Genomic DNA, 13,506 nt, shown 5'->3' with positions numbered 1-13,506 from the left:
GTGGAAAGAGATGGCGCCAGTCCCCTTGCCTGGCTCTGTTATTCTCCAGGGAGAGTCCTTAACGCGACCACAGTGCTCCTGCCTCCCTTTGCTTTGTCATTTCTTGTGAGGATCCAAGTGTTCCTCTACCTTATAGAACTTTGGTTCAGAACAAAGGTCCTCTTTCTCTGAATATAACATAGGATCTAGGATATTATTTCTTCTTGTTTTCTTGAAAACTTTTCCTCCTAAAATTCTCTATTACACAGAGGGCACAATCTATTCTTCCTTGTCCTGCTTGCTCATTAACTGTGTTGCTACTTAAAGACAGATGTTCTAACCCATTCCCGCAAGTGGAACTTGTATTCAGTGACGCTGAACGAACACGGGTGAGTCTGTGGCCTCCTGTCTTCCCTGCAGCGTCACCTCTCATGAGGGAGAATGTGTCCCCTTTGTAGCTCAGAGACGTGTCCTGGGAGGATGGACAAGGGAGGCAGACTCTGGGCTTGAACAAAAGGTTAAAAAATGGTCACAATCCTCTCATGAAATTTATTTTATTTTCAAAAAGCTTTTTTAGAATTGCTGGAAATTTGGGAGAAAATCTGGGGGAAATTTAAATTTATATCTAAGTTGATTGATAATGAGACCATCAACTTAGAAAAGTTATCTCCCAAGTAAGCATCATCTCTGAAGCTTTTTATAAACTCCTCCCCAGCTCTACTCCAATAAGAACAAATGTGGATTCATCATTTTCATCAAATTTGATAAAGTTTTGGCCATCATTTCTTCAAATACTTTCTCTGAGTCTTCTCTCTCTCCTCTCTGTGTAGAACTCAAATTACATGTATTTTAGACTCTGCTTGATGCGGTGCCACAGGCCGTTGGTTCTTTGCTCAGTTTTCTCATTGCTGCTTCATTTTGGATAATTTCCACTGACCAGTCTCTAAGCTTATCAGTCCTTTTCTCTGCGAGTGTTCATTTTGCTGTTAAGCCTATTAAATGTATTTTTTATTTCCGGTATTATATTTTGCAGATCAAACATTTCTCTTTGGTTCTTTTTATAGTTCCATTTCTCTGCTGAGCTTTCATTTATATGATCATTTTCACTTTAAGTATTAGAGTCAAGAATTTTGCTATTCAGTATGGTAGCTATTAGCCATATATAGTTATTTAAATTTAAACTTATATCAATTAAAATTAAGTAAAATTAAAATCTTAGCTTCTTGGTCACACCAACCACATTTTCAGAGCTCAGTAGCCACATGTGGCTGGGACAGCAGATATGAAGCCATTTCCATTATCACAGGGGAAAGCACTGATCGCCCTGGGAAATTATCTTCCAACTCATCTAAAATCGTGAAACCTCTTTCTCTGTCAGTTGTCTTCTCTTTGCCACTATGGAAAGAAGATGGAAACTTCTGAACCCCCCACTGTATTTAATTAAAGACAAAACAGCCCTCACTATCTCCATTTCTTCAGATGCAGCTTCTTGAATAGAACTTTGGCAACAACAAAACTGGAGGGTAATACCAAAGAATGCTGATTTCTGCATCACGTTATCTTTCTCTGTGTTCCATCATCCTTCTGTTTTCATATTATTTTCGTCTTCGTGGCAAAGCTGAGAATCCTTAATGATGAACTTTGAAATGTTTTTAGGATGATAAAATAGCAAAATGTTCCAAGATTTAAAAAACTAAATAAAATCACTAAGATGAATGTATCTTAGATTTATATATGGGTTAAATGGACTCACATGATCACTGTAAGACAGGATAAATTTTATTCTATTTTTAAAATACATGTATCTTTGTTCTTTGGAAGACCTCTAATAAAGAACAAAAGTCAGGATATATTAATCTTTAAAATTGTTGCAGCTGTTCAAAAAAGAAACTCAAAAACTAAAATTGGATCCAGTCAACCCAGATAATATAGTCTGAAAACTCATGAAACTTACGAAACTTTTGCTCGAAGTACAATGGTAACTGCAGAAAAGCAGCAATTATTTAATCATTCCCCACAACAATATGGAATGTCCTCCGAGGACCAAACACACTCCAGGTGGTGGCCCAGGTTGTGGGTTTTATTTGGGGTGATGACAGCGTTTGGGAACTAGAACGAGGTGGTGGTTGCACAACATGGTGACTGTACTTAATGCCACTGAATTGCTTATTTTTAAACGGTTACTCTTATGTGAAGTTCACCTCGATTTTTAAAAATGCACATTCAAAGTCTTTTCCCTTCTAACACCCTTGGAGGGGACCTTAGAAGCTTATTAGAGTCCAGACGAGCCCAGGGTGTTGCCAGGGGGCCTGCCCTGGTCAGCTCTGCTGGCCGTGTGGATGTCCTGCGCCTTCAGGGATGAGGCGACAGGCGTCTGCCCATCTGTTAATGACCTGGGCAGTGATGTCAGCACCCTGGAGAGAAGTTGAAGACGTTTAGATGTGGATCCAGCCGATTCTCCTGGAGTAAGACTGGACATTCTCCAGCCTCCAGCTGTGAGCAGGGAAGTCACAGGCTGGCCTCCTCCCCTTCCACTCCCCGAGAGGTTACTGTCACAGCCCATCCTTCTTTTTCTTTTTTTTTTTTCTTTTTTCTTTTTTTTTTTTTTTTTTTTTTTGAGACGGAGTCTCGCTCTGTGCCCAGGCTGGAGTGCAGTGGCGCCATCTCGGCTCACTGCAAGCTCCACCTCCCAGGTTTACGCCATTCTCCTGCCTCAGCCTCCTGAGTAGCTGGGACTACAGGCGCCGCCACCACACCCGGCTGATTTTTTATATTTTTAGTAGAGACGGGGTTTCACCGTGTTAGCCAGGATGGTCTCAATCTCCTGACCTTGTGATCCACCCGCCTTGGCCTCCCAAAGTGCTGGGATTACAGGCGTGGGCCACCGCGCCCGGCCCAGCCCATCCTTCTTAGTGATCTGGTTCTCTCATTCCACCGCTGAGCACCAGGCTTGGTGTTCCTCCTCAGTGAGCCCCTGACTCAGGGGAGACGTGCAGCATCGAGCTGCTCTCACGGGGCTGGGTGCAGGTGGTCTCTGAGCCCAACTTATGGGGGCAGAGGGGGACTCATCCCCTTCAGGCTCCCCACGTGTCCTTGTCCCCGCACCTCCCGCTGGGTCCCCTACCACCCTCCCTGCCTTCCTCTCCACCACCAGGACACCCCTTGGGGCTCTGGCCATTCAGCTCCTGCTAGGCTCTGGAGGTGGCCAGGCCTGGCTTTCCTTGGCCCAAAGTGTCTGTGTGTGACGCTGCTTTTCCTTCTAGGCAGCTGTAAAGGCAGGTGTCTGTCTGTCCTGACCATTCAGTGCCCATGAACAGTGGAGAAAGGCTGGAAGTAGGGGCTGGCACCTGCCTTAGCCGTCCTCTGTCCATCAGAGGTGGTGCTAGGTGAGGCAGGGAGTCCACCAGGCAGACCAAGCACTGAGGTGGATGAGAGGGCATTTGCTGCTGGGGGTTACCTCCAGGTGGTAGCCCCTCACCCTAGGCTGGCTCAGCACCCGTGCCTGGCGCTACAGCTGACACTGCCCCCAAGCCCTGAGTGCAGCCCCACACTGGGGCCAGGTTGGTCTGGGGGATGGGCAGGCCTGACAAGTGACCGATTGCCTGTGTGCTGAGAAGAGAGGTCAGGGCAGCTGAGTTCACTCTTGGGAGCTGACCGTGCCTGCGCCCTCCCCGAGGGGAGGAACACTTGTCTCTTACAGCCAGGCAGAACCTGCTCTGATTCACTGCTGAGCCCGAAGGACGAGGGTGCCAGACCCACAGACTCGCTCTGTTGGGGCAACTCCCTTGGGTTAGACCGCAGGCTCCAGTCATGCTGTGCATCTCCATCTGGCACAGAAAGCTGTGCAGTCAAATTTAGCATCCAAAATCACAACACAACTTAGCAAAGGAAAAGCCAGGACTAGCAGGTGATATGGGCTCTGCCAGGAGAGGGCAAGCAGGTGGCGTCCGGAGGCCTGGAGTGAACATGAAGACGGTGTTGTCAGGGCAGGGTAACCTGTGGCCATCTCAGAAGATTGCCTGCCTGCCCAGCATTCAGAGGACAGGTTTCTGTTCTTTCTCTAGAATTTTTGATGTTCTAAACAGGAACATACTTAAAAAAAAAAAACTGACTAAAAGTTAGAATGGAAGATTCAAGTATAAATCCATATTTTCTTCAGGAGGTACTTCTTGACCAGTTTGTCTCTCTAGACTTGACTGGCTGTCTCTGTCAGGGGGCCGGCCCTGCTGTGTAACCACATTGCCACACACTGATGCAAGTTCTTTTGAGGCAGGTGCAGCCTGGCATCAACTCTGAGCTCAAGGGTGCCAGGGCCAGGCCTGCAGGTCCCTGGCCTTTCCCTCTTGGTTGCCAGGTGGCTTCGTGGCCCCTGCCATTAGGTTGGTGTTCCAGGCAGGAGGGAAGAAACAAGAAATAAGTGGTGATGCCAATCTCTGGCGCCCCCTGGTTGGCATCTGCTTACCTCTCATTGGTCAGTTGGCATCACACAGCCATCTAGTTCCAAGAGAGTCTTAGAAATGTAGTTTTTCCGATTCGGGTATAAAAATAACTTTTTAGATAGTATTTTTCTCTTCATAGATTTGAAATTTTGTTGCCGAGAATCTTCCAATGCAACACTGCAACAATGGCAGCATTGTCCAGGCTGGGGAGCGGGAGGGTGGGGATGGTGCCACGGAGAGGAGGGTGTCTCCAGCCCCTCCTCTGGGCTGACCCAGACCTGCCGAGGTGGCTTCTCACTGAAGAAATGAGCCCAGGGGTTCAGTCTATTTCTCCTTGGTATAGCTCGGTTGGGAAGCTCTCAGCTACCAGGTACTGGAAAGAAGCCTGTCTTATTTTAGGAAACAACTTCAACCACAATAAAAGTGCATTATCTCCCAAGATGAGGCAGAAGTCGGCCTACGGTGACACAGAGATCCGAGTCCTTTCCCACCATCTGCTCTGCCAGCTTTGGCTCCTCCCCTTGTGTGTCCCCAAGGAGGCTGCTTCTACTCCAGGTGTCGTGTGCAGGCACCAGGGGACTGGAGGCAGTGAGGGCCCCTTTGCTCTTTGCCCATGTCCTCCTGGACGCTCCTAGCAGCTCCCTTCCACGTGTCCATTTGCAGACAGGCATTGGCAAGGGGCCTGGTCGTGCGCATCCAGCACAGCCACTGCATGGCAGAGGAGGGGTGGGCTGCTGGAGAGGATGGGAAGGAAGTCCAGCAACGTCTGCCCGTGGGCCACGCTCTCTTTTCCTTAGTGTGGGGTTCCTGCATTTACAGAGCAATGCAGGTTTAATGCTGAAATCTCAGAATGTATAAAAAGACAAAAGAAAAAACAAACATTAAGAACTCACCTATAACCCAGACACTCAGAGATAATCATGATAATATGATGTATCCAGCTCCAGCTGGACACGTACATCCAGGGAGTAAACCTCACAGGCTGGAAGCTGGAGGTCACTGCAGTGCTGCTGACTCACATGGGCTTCTAAAATGGGAAAGATTTTAAAACATTGCCTCTGACACTGGCATCATTCGTACAGACTGTTCCGTGATGCCAGGCAGCTTCCTCATTGCATCTCAGTGAGTCCGTAAGTAACTCTGAAGACTCGCAAGGTGGAGGCTACAGTTCCAAGATTCCTTAAATCCACGTTGTGACACAACCGGTATGGTCACTGGACGTTCGTGTTTTTCCTGACTCTTGATAATTTATTGATTTTCTTCAGTGGCCAAGACAGAACTGAAAATTATTATTAGGCCTATTTTGCAGACCACACCAAAATTCTTTAAGAGGACAAGAAGAAATCCTTTGCTGAATCAAGCAGAACTGAGTGTTGTAGGAACCCCTGCATCCCTGACTCCTGGGCTGGAAGGTCCAGCGTCCCAGCTCTCAGGCCAGTTGTAGCCGCTGGTGGAGTTCTGAAAACAGTCCGTACAGAGAAAGCTCTCTATCCTTTCTGAGCACACATTTAAGCTGAATATCTAAAGTATCTGGTAGTACCACCGAACACTTGCTGCCATTTCTAATGTACTGAATATTCTAAAGTAATAAAAATAAAGAGTAAGAAAAAATGCCTCATCGGATCATTGTCATAGTGGTGAAAGTTTGTAAACAGTATCACCCCTTCATTTGTATAAAGCTATTATTTTAAATCACATTTAATTTGCATTGTTTTAAATTGTGATGAGTCTTTGATTTGTTTTTAATTTACCGTGAGCTGGAGTCCACATGTGACCCACAGATGCTGCGAGTGTGGATGCTGGTCCAGGCAGCACGTTCCTCAAGGGAAGGGGTGTGGCTTGTTCATCTTGGAAACCCCAGTTCAGTGCCTGGAACTTGGGAAGCACAGAATAACCACTGGAAGAACTGAGGTGTGTTTTAGTCAGCTCTGGCTGCTATAACAGAAATCCCACAGACCTGGGGGGAGTGGACAACAGAAATTTATTTCTCATAGTTCTGGAGGCCAGAAGTCTCCGATAAAGGTGCCAACGGGTTCAGCTCCTGGTGAGGGCTGTCTTCATGGACTGGCCGCCTTCTTGTTCTGTCCTCACACAGCAGAGAGTTCATTTCTCTCATGTCTCTTCTTCCAAGGGCCCTAATCCCGTTCATGAAGCTCCACCCTCATGATCTGATTACCTCCCTAAGGCCCCACCTCCTGACACCGTTACCTTGAGCATTAGGGCATCAGCATGTGATCATGAGGTGGGCACAGATTTCAGTCCACAGCACTGTGCGTTCATTTTTAAAGTCCTGAACTTCTCGAAGGTTCAAGGGAGGGAGGACGTGAAATTTCACCCACGGATCTGCAGTTAGAGCTTCCGTACCTCCTTCCTCTCTTGGTGAAGTTCTCACCTGACCTGTGGGAAGCTTATAATCAAAGGCCTGGCCACCCTGAGGTGGTTAATATCTGCAAGAATGATGTGTGGGGTGTGGCGAGAAGCAGGAGCGTATTCATAACCATGTATGAGAAAACGCAGTATCTCTACAATAGGAGCAAAAGAGGGTGACTGGGAGCCATCCAGCCACCACGGCCAAGCTTCCATCACAGAGTCCATCTTAGGCAGGTAGGAGATAGAGAACCTGTGTGCAAAATTCAGTGTGTCTGGAGGGCACAGCCGCCACTGGCTGAGGCTTTTTCCCATTTACACCCAGGGCTGCAGTCTTTGTTTATTCAGCGCAGACGTGGGGGCTGGAGCAGGGATTGGCTGTGGCTGCGGGGCGGTGGTGTGCTGCAACTGGCTTGAACCAGCTCTCTAGAATCAACTGTTATATTTTCAGGAATTTTGCAAGTCAATGGTTAAATCACATAGACATACAGTTAAATATATATTGGGGCATTTCTGGAGAATCCCGCTGTGTCAGGAGAGTGGCTGCAGAGAAGGCACCTCATTTGGGTCTCTCCAGGCAAAAGGCTGTCTGGGTTCCTGCCTCTGTCTCCCTGCATCAACATTAAAGAGCCCAGAGAACGTCGAGGCCCTGCCAGCCTGGACCCCTCAGTCGGGGCAAAGTCAGGAGGGACCCACCTCACATCCCCAACCCCATCCTAGCCCTTGGCAGGACCCCAGGCCTCTGTCCACAGGTGTGTGTCGGACTCAGTATGTTGCTCGCCTGAGACCCCATCCCTCCTTCCCTCCCACACTCATGGCTTCTTCTCCACTGACAGCCAGACCCAGGACCCCTGCCACCCCTCACCACAGGGCTCTTAGCATCCCCATCCCAGTTCCCACTCCCAGTTTCCCCAGCCCCTGAACCTAGGACCCTCATCAGCAAATCCCCCACCGCCTTCACCTTTTCTGAGCTTTGCCTGCGCCTTCGAGCTCAAGGGGGCCGGGCTCTGCCCTGAGCACAGAGTACAGCTGCTGAGGGGCGGCAAGGGAGGCGAGCTTTCCCTGAGAGGAAGTAGATCCACAGCAGGGCAGTTAGTATTATTGTCAGCAAAAGGAACAGTGATATCCTTCTAAGAAGTTGAGAGCATCTGCACACTGACACTGAGACACAGGGCAAATGGCTTTCCTGCAGAGCAGAGCCAGCGGGTGCCAGGAGATGCACTGTGTCCTGAAATGCCATTTGCTAACTGCCAGTCTCAGCCTCCCCACCAGCCAGGTCGCTGCTCCTGGCCACCTCCCTCGAGTGCTGGCATTCTCTGGGCTGCTGGGTTATTTCTTCCTGTGAGGAGCAAAGCTAACAAGTTGGAGGTGGGTGGAGATGAGGGTCTCTTCAGGTGGCCTCACTAAGAGTAGAAACGTGAGAGCAGAAACATGCAGACCTGCGGACTGAGCGACAAAGGCATCAGAGGACAGACTGGACATGGTTTGTTCACTCTGAAGAACTCGCCTTTTTGGAGCCAAACATGTCAGGCTCAGTTCCTCTTGCTCAGCCCGTGGTCACGCAGTCCAAGGCTGCTGTGGCCTCCTGCCCCCACTGGGACACGCACACTGGTGCCTGCTTTTCCGTATCCCTCAGGTGGTGCCTAATTTGTTCCTGGAGATGTGCATGTAGTAGATATTTAGGGTCTGGAGTGGGAGAAACTATATTTAGGAAAACCTAAATCTATGGCTTATCACTCTCTACATGTGAACTTAAGTGTTTGATCATTTCTAAGGGGACATTCTTCTAATATGTCATGTAAAGGCTTTGCATCCTTAAACAGAACATGCTGGAATAATCTGTCTTAGTGAGTCAGGCCCAAACAGTGAACAGACCAGGTGGCCACCCTCATCCCTGCCCCTGCTGCTCCCCGTTACCTGTGCATTGCTTCTTCTGACCCACTGTAACTGGAAATCACTGAAACAAACGGGGTCTTTCTGTGTGTAAAGTTGACCTAAATGGGCCTTGAACCAACATCTGTGTATGCCGTGGGAATATTCTCCAGCATCTTCTGATTTTGTATGTTCCGGCCATGTGCGTGTCAACAGGATTCTTCTCCCCAACCCTCTAAGTCACCTCTCCTAGTGCCATTTTCCTATCTAGGCCCCAGAGGGTCAGTAAATGGGACAGATACGTGCAGCTGCTTCTGGGGAGCATCTCCCTGCCCCCACCCACTTACAGCAAGCAAGACAGGTGCCGTGTGTCAACAGCTTCATAACTAAATTGCTGGCTAGGCGCAGTGGCTCACACCTATGACCCCAGCACTCTGAGAGGCCAAGGCGGAAGGATCACTTGAGCCCAGGAGTTCAAGACCAGCCTGGGCAATGTGGCAAAATCCCATCTCTACAAAAAATACAAACGCATTAGCCAGGTGTGGTGGCACACGCCTGTAGTCCCAGCTACTGGGGAGGCTGAGGTGTGAGGATCACTCGAGCCCAAGAGATAGAGGCTGCAGTGAGCCATGATTGCACCACTGCACTCCAGCCTGAGTGACAGAATGGTCAAAAAAAAAAAAAAAAAAAAACTAAATTGTTAACCCATGTTCATCTGACCTATACTCACCATAGTCTGGTGATCCCATTGCCCCCTTTCTTTGTAACTTGGCATTACATAATATATGTATATATATTTTTTGAGACAGAGTCTCACTCTGTCGCCCAGGCTGGAGTGAGTGGCATGATCTCGGCTCACTGCAAGCTCCACCTCCCGGGTTCATGCCATTCTCCTGCCTCAGCCTCCAGAGTAGCTGGGACTACAGGTACCCGCTACCACGACCGGCTTTTTTTTTTTTTTTTTGTATTTTTGGTAGAGACGGGGTTTGACCGTGTTAGCCAGGATGGTCTCAATCTCCTGACTTCATGATCCGCCCGCCTCGCCTAGCCGGCATTAATTAACGTTTACACCAACGTAATTTACTCTTCGTGAGAAAGAATTGCCGTCTATTGAACATTTTCTATGAGCCAGACTTTTTATTCAGTTATTTCACTCAGTGAGTTTTCATCATCTCCCAGCATAGACAAGATAAAAGAGGTTCAGTGGAGTCAAGGGCTCTCTGAAGGGGGAACAGCAGTGAGACCGAGCCAGGACCGAACCTGCACCTGCTGCACTGGGCGGAGCCTCTTTCCGTTTGGAATGAGGTAGTTTGAAGCCATGAGCTTGAGCTGGAGGAGTCTGGATGGTCCATCACTTGGGTCTCAGGCTTCCTGGGCCTCGTTATCTTGTAGAAAATGTAGATGAGGAGATTCTTTTAGAGCGATGGCGGGGGGGAAAAACACATTGTCACATCTTGTCACCAAAGACAGAGACCACCAGCTGAACAGGAACCCACTGCTCCTATTCCTTTGGGAACTGCAGTGGATGAACAGCTGGGGCTGCCCTGTCCGGTGAATGAGCACATGAATGCTCAGTGTGGCAAAGGAAGCACAGGAGCCTAAGAAGAGGTGGAACGTTGCCGTTGGGGTGATGGTTCTGGATCTGAGGAGAGGAAGGTCCTGTTTCTCAGAATATCAGTGTGAGGCTGATCTTGGATTGAATTCCTTCCCCAGCCCCCTCCTCCCCTATCTCCCACCTTTTTTCTTCCCTGACAACCAGCCAGGGCTCCAGCCGCAGCTGACCCAGGGCCACTCCAGGACATGGAAGTGGAAATGCTCCCGGTTTCCACTGGGCTCTGTGATGACAGAGCAGGGTGCTTGTTTGTTGTAAGTTACTAAACAGTAAAATGACTCAGACTTCGTTGCACAAATGACTCTTACCTGATTTCAAGCCAGCCTCAGCAGTTTCTCTCAGCTGTTTTGTCTTTGATGTTGGCTTGGACAAGCATAAGCAGCTCCAATACCCCTTGGATTTCTTTCTAAGAATCAGAGACGGATCACTTACTAAGTATTTTTTTGTGTGGCCATACACTACTTTTCTTAAATAGAACTTTGTCAACAAGATTAAATATCTGTTTTGCTTATTTCACTTTGATCTTTGGATCTTTTTTCTTATCTAGGACTTATGGAGAGTTATACATTATTACGGATACACAGTTCAGTTGTCCACTTCTTAAAAGAGGAAAACAGGCTTGAAGCATCCTTCAGGGGAGTTCTGCTCTTGTAGGGGACTTTACCCCTAGCATTTTTTGTTTTTGTTTTGTTTTTTGAGACAGAGTCTTGCTCTGTCGCCCAGGCTGGAGGGCAGTGGCGCGACCTTGGCTCACTGCAATCTCCACCTCCCAGGTTCAAGCGTTCTCCTGACTCAGCCTCCTGATTAGCTGGGATTATAGGCGCGTGCCACCACGCCTGGCTAATTTTTGTATTTTTAGTAGAGACAAGGTTTCACCCTGCTGGCCAGGCTGGTCTCGAACTCCTGACCTCGTGATCCACCCGCCTTGGCCTCCCAAAGTGCGGGATTACAGGCGTGAGCCACTGCGCCTGGCCTCCCCTAGCATTTAAGTGGAATGTGAAGAAAATATTTGGGGGCCTGAGTGAAATATCAGCTTAATGAAAAGCCGGAAAACAAATAGTAGTTTGTCTATTTGTCAAATTTCAAATGCTTTTCCTTCATGAAGTTTAGGAGGTAAAAAAAAAAATCATTTGGCAAAGCGTTAAGTTTATGGACAAAGAGAAATCTGACCATTTTTTGGCTGAGAGAGACCAAAAGTGAATAACAAAGGAAAAACAAGGGTAGAGAGGAGTTTTCCCATGGGTAACCTGTTCTTTTCCTCTTTTGGGAAGCTTGTATTAGAAGAGGTAATACATGCTATACACAAAATGATAATAAAATGATGCCTGAATTAGTGGGTATTTTGAGCCTTAAATCCCTTTATTACAAAAATTCCTTCAGAATTTAGGGAATCAGACAGCCAATCATAAGAAGGTTAGAAAGCAGTACTCACCCGGTCCCCTTGGTCCCGCCTGTGACAGGGAGGATGATGCCCCGATGGCCATGCTTCGCACTTCACTGCCGAGTCCCTGTGATAACCAGAAAGCCACTGTTTCCAATGACTTTTAACAAGCTTACTAGTGCGTCTTTGCCACGAGCCTTCCCTAATGACTTTTGCGATGCAGTTAATGGTGCTGTTTTCTGTGTAACTGAGGACTTGATTAGAAGAAAATGTCTGCTATCCGGGCTTGTTTTTCATGCTGAACATCTTATCCCCAAGTTATGCACATTACGGTTAAATAGGATTTTTTAGATGAGCTTTCTTTCTTGTTTTTTAATCTTCAACTTAGAAGAAAATAGATCCACCAATATCGCTGATAATTTTGTGGGGAAGTATTTCCTGAGTATGCACTGGAATGTCATTCACTGTCAAGCAAACTATACAATTATTTCTTTTTCTTTTTTTTTTTTTTGAGACAGAGTCTCACTTTGTCGCCCAGGCTGGAGTGCAGTGGTGCAATCTTGGCTCACTGCAAGCTCCGCCTCCCGGGTTCCTGCCATTCTCCTGCCTCAGCCTCCCGAGTAGCTGGGACTATGGGCGCACGCCACCTCGCCCGCCTAATTTTTTTGTATTTTCAGTAGAGACGGGGTTTCACCGTGTTAGCCAGGATGGTCTTGATCTCCTGACCTCGTGATCCACCCACCTCAGCCTCCCAAAGTGCTGGGATTACAGGCCTGAGCCACCGCACCCAGCTTGTTTCTTTACTAGTGATAAATTTTGCTTACCCAGCTAAATATTCCTCAGACTTGTACAAACTTATTCATGCTTAAAGTAACATTTAGAAATGTGAAATGGCAAAGACCTCTTGGCTTATTTTTCAGGCCAGAACCCTCTAGGGATGATTTGTATATAGAAAAGAGCTGTGAGCACCTGTGGGGGCCACATTCCCTTCATTTGTACAGAAATAGAGTTTGGAATTCCTTGGATTATGGAACAGAGGATGAGGACAGAGGAAAAACTGGATGCTTACTTAGGGACCCAGGGCCCTGTACCTTGTTCCATAAGCTCCTCCTTCCCTTGTTAGTCCTTTGTCTGTGACCCCACAACCAAAGCCCTGTTGACTTGCTTGTATACAAATGTGATGATGCCCCCGGCCCCGGGCAGCACCTGGAGGAAGGTCCAGCAGGCGCACCTGCCTATCTGCATCGCTGCCCTTGCTGAATACCCCTGGGCCTTTGACTTTGCTTCAGGTGCTGGAGACACAGGAGGGAACAAAACCTTATCGGCACAACAGTTACATCCAAGTGGAAGACACAGCCCCTGTGTCAGGAGACAAGTGTACAATATAAAACAGGGTAAAGCCTCTGAGGGGGGAAAATAGGGCAAGAGGCGAGAACAGCAGACACTGCTGATGAGGCCATTCTGAAGGTATCTGAGCAACAAGGAAGTGACAGAGAAGCCACGTGAAAAATGGCAAGAGGGGACTTCCAGGAAGAGAAAACAGCACCTGCAAAGCTCCTAGCAAAGAACAGGAAGGGCCTGTCTTTTCTGGGAACAGCTAGGAGTCAGAAGGAGGCTGTGTGACTGGCATGACCAGGTTGGTGGGAGCTGGGCAGTTTCAGGAGAAAACATGGCATCAGGAAAAGGCCAGCTTCCCAGGCTCCCTTGCACCAGTGTGGTCATGTGACGGGGTTCTGACCAATAGGCTATTGGCAAAGGAGTCAGGGGGCAGCTTCCTTGAGAGAGATGGTGCCACCCTTTCTTCTGCAGATCCCTCCTCCTGGGAGCAGAAGGGGTGAGGCCTTGAGGCTGAGTCC

General features: G+C 48.2%; 1 protein-coding gene and 1 long non-coding RNA gene across 5 annotated transcripts in view; one reads left to right on the top strand and one right to left on the bottom strand.

Annotated features, from left to right (window-relative positions):
- The window catches only part of LOC105472464 (aryl hydrocarbon receptor-like), a 68,809-nt gene that overhangs the window by 14,850 nt on the left and 40,453 nt on the right, over window positions 1-13,506 (top strand). The window lies entirely within an intron of this gene.
- Window positions 9,813-11,780, bottom strand: LOC105472463 (uncharacterized). Its single transcript, XR_981574.2, has 3 exons — window positions 11,702-11,780; window positions 10,578-10,675; window positions 9,813-10,069 (listed from the first exon to the last, which is right to left on the bottom strand). It is a non-coding gene; the product is annotated as an uncharacterized lncRNA (long non-coding RNA).

The sequence above is a fragment of the Macaca nemestrina genome, chromosome 4, assembly GCF_043159975.1.
Source record: "Macaca nemestrina isolate mMacNem1 chromosome 4, mMacNem.hap1, whole genome shotgun sequence".
In the NCBI taxonomy this organism is placed as follows: Eukaryota; Metazoa; Chordata; class Mammalia; order Primates; family Cercopithecidae; genus Macaca; species Macaca nemestrina.
The sequence above is the reverse complement of the archived record's forward strand: the minus strand, read 5'-3'. Positions and strand labels throughout refer to the sequence as shown.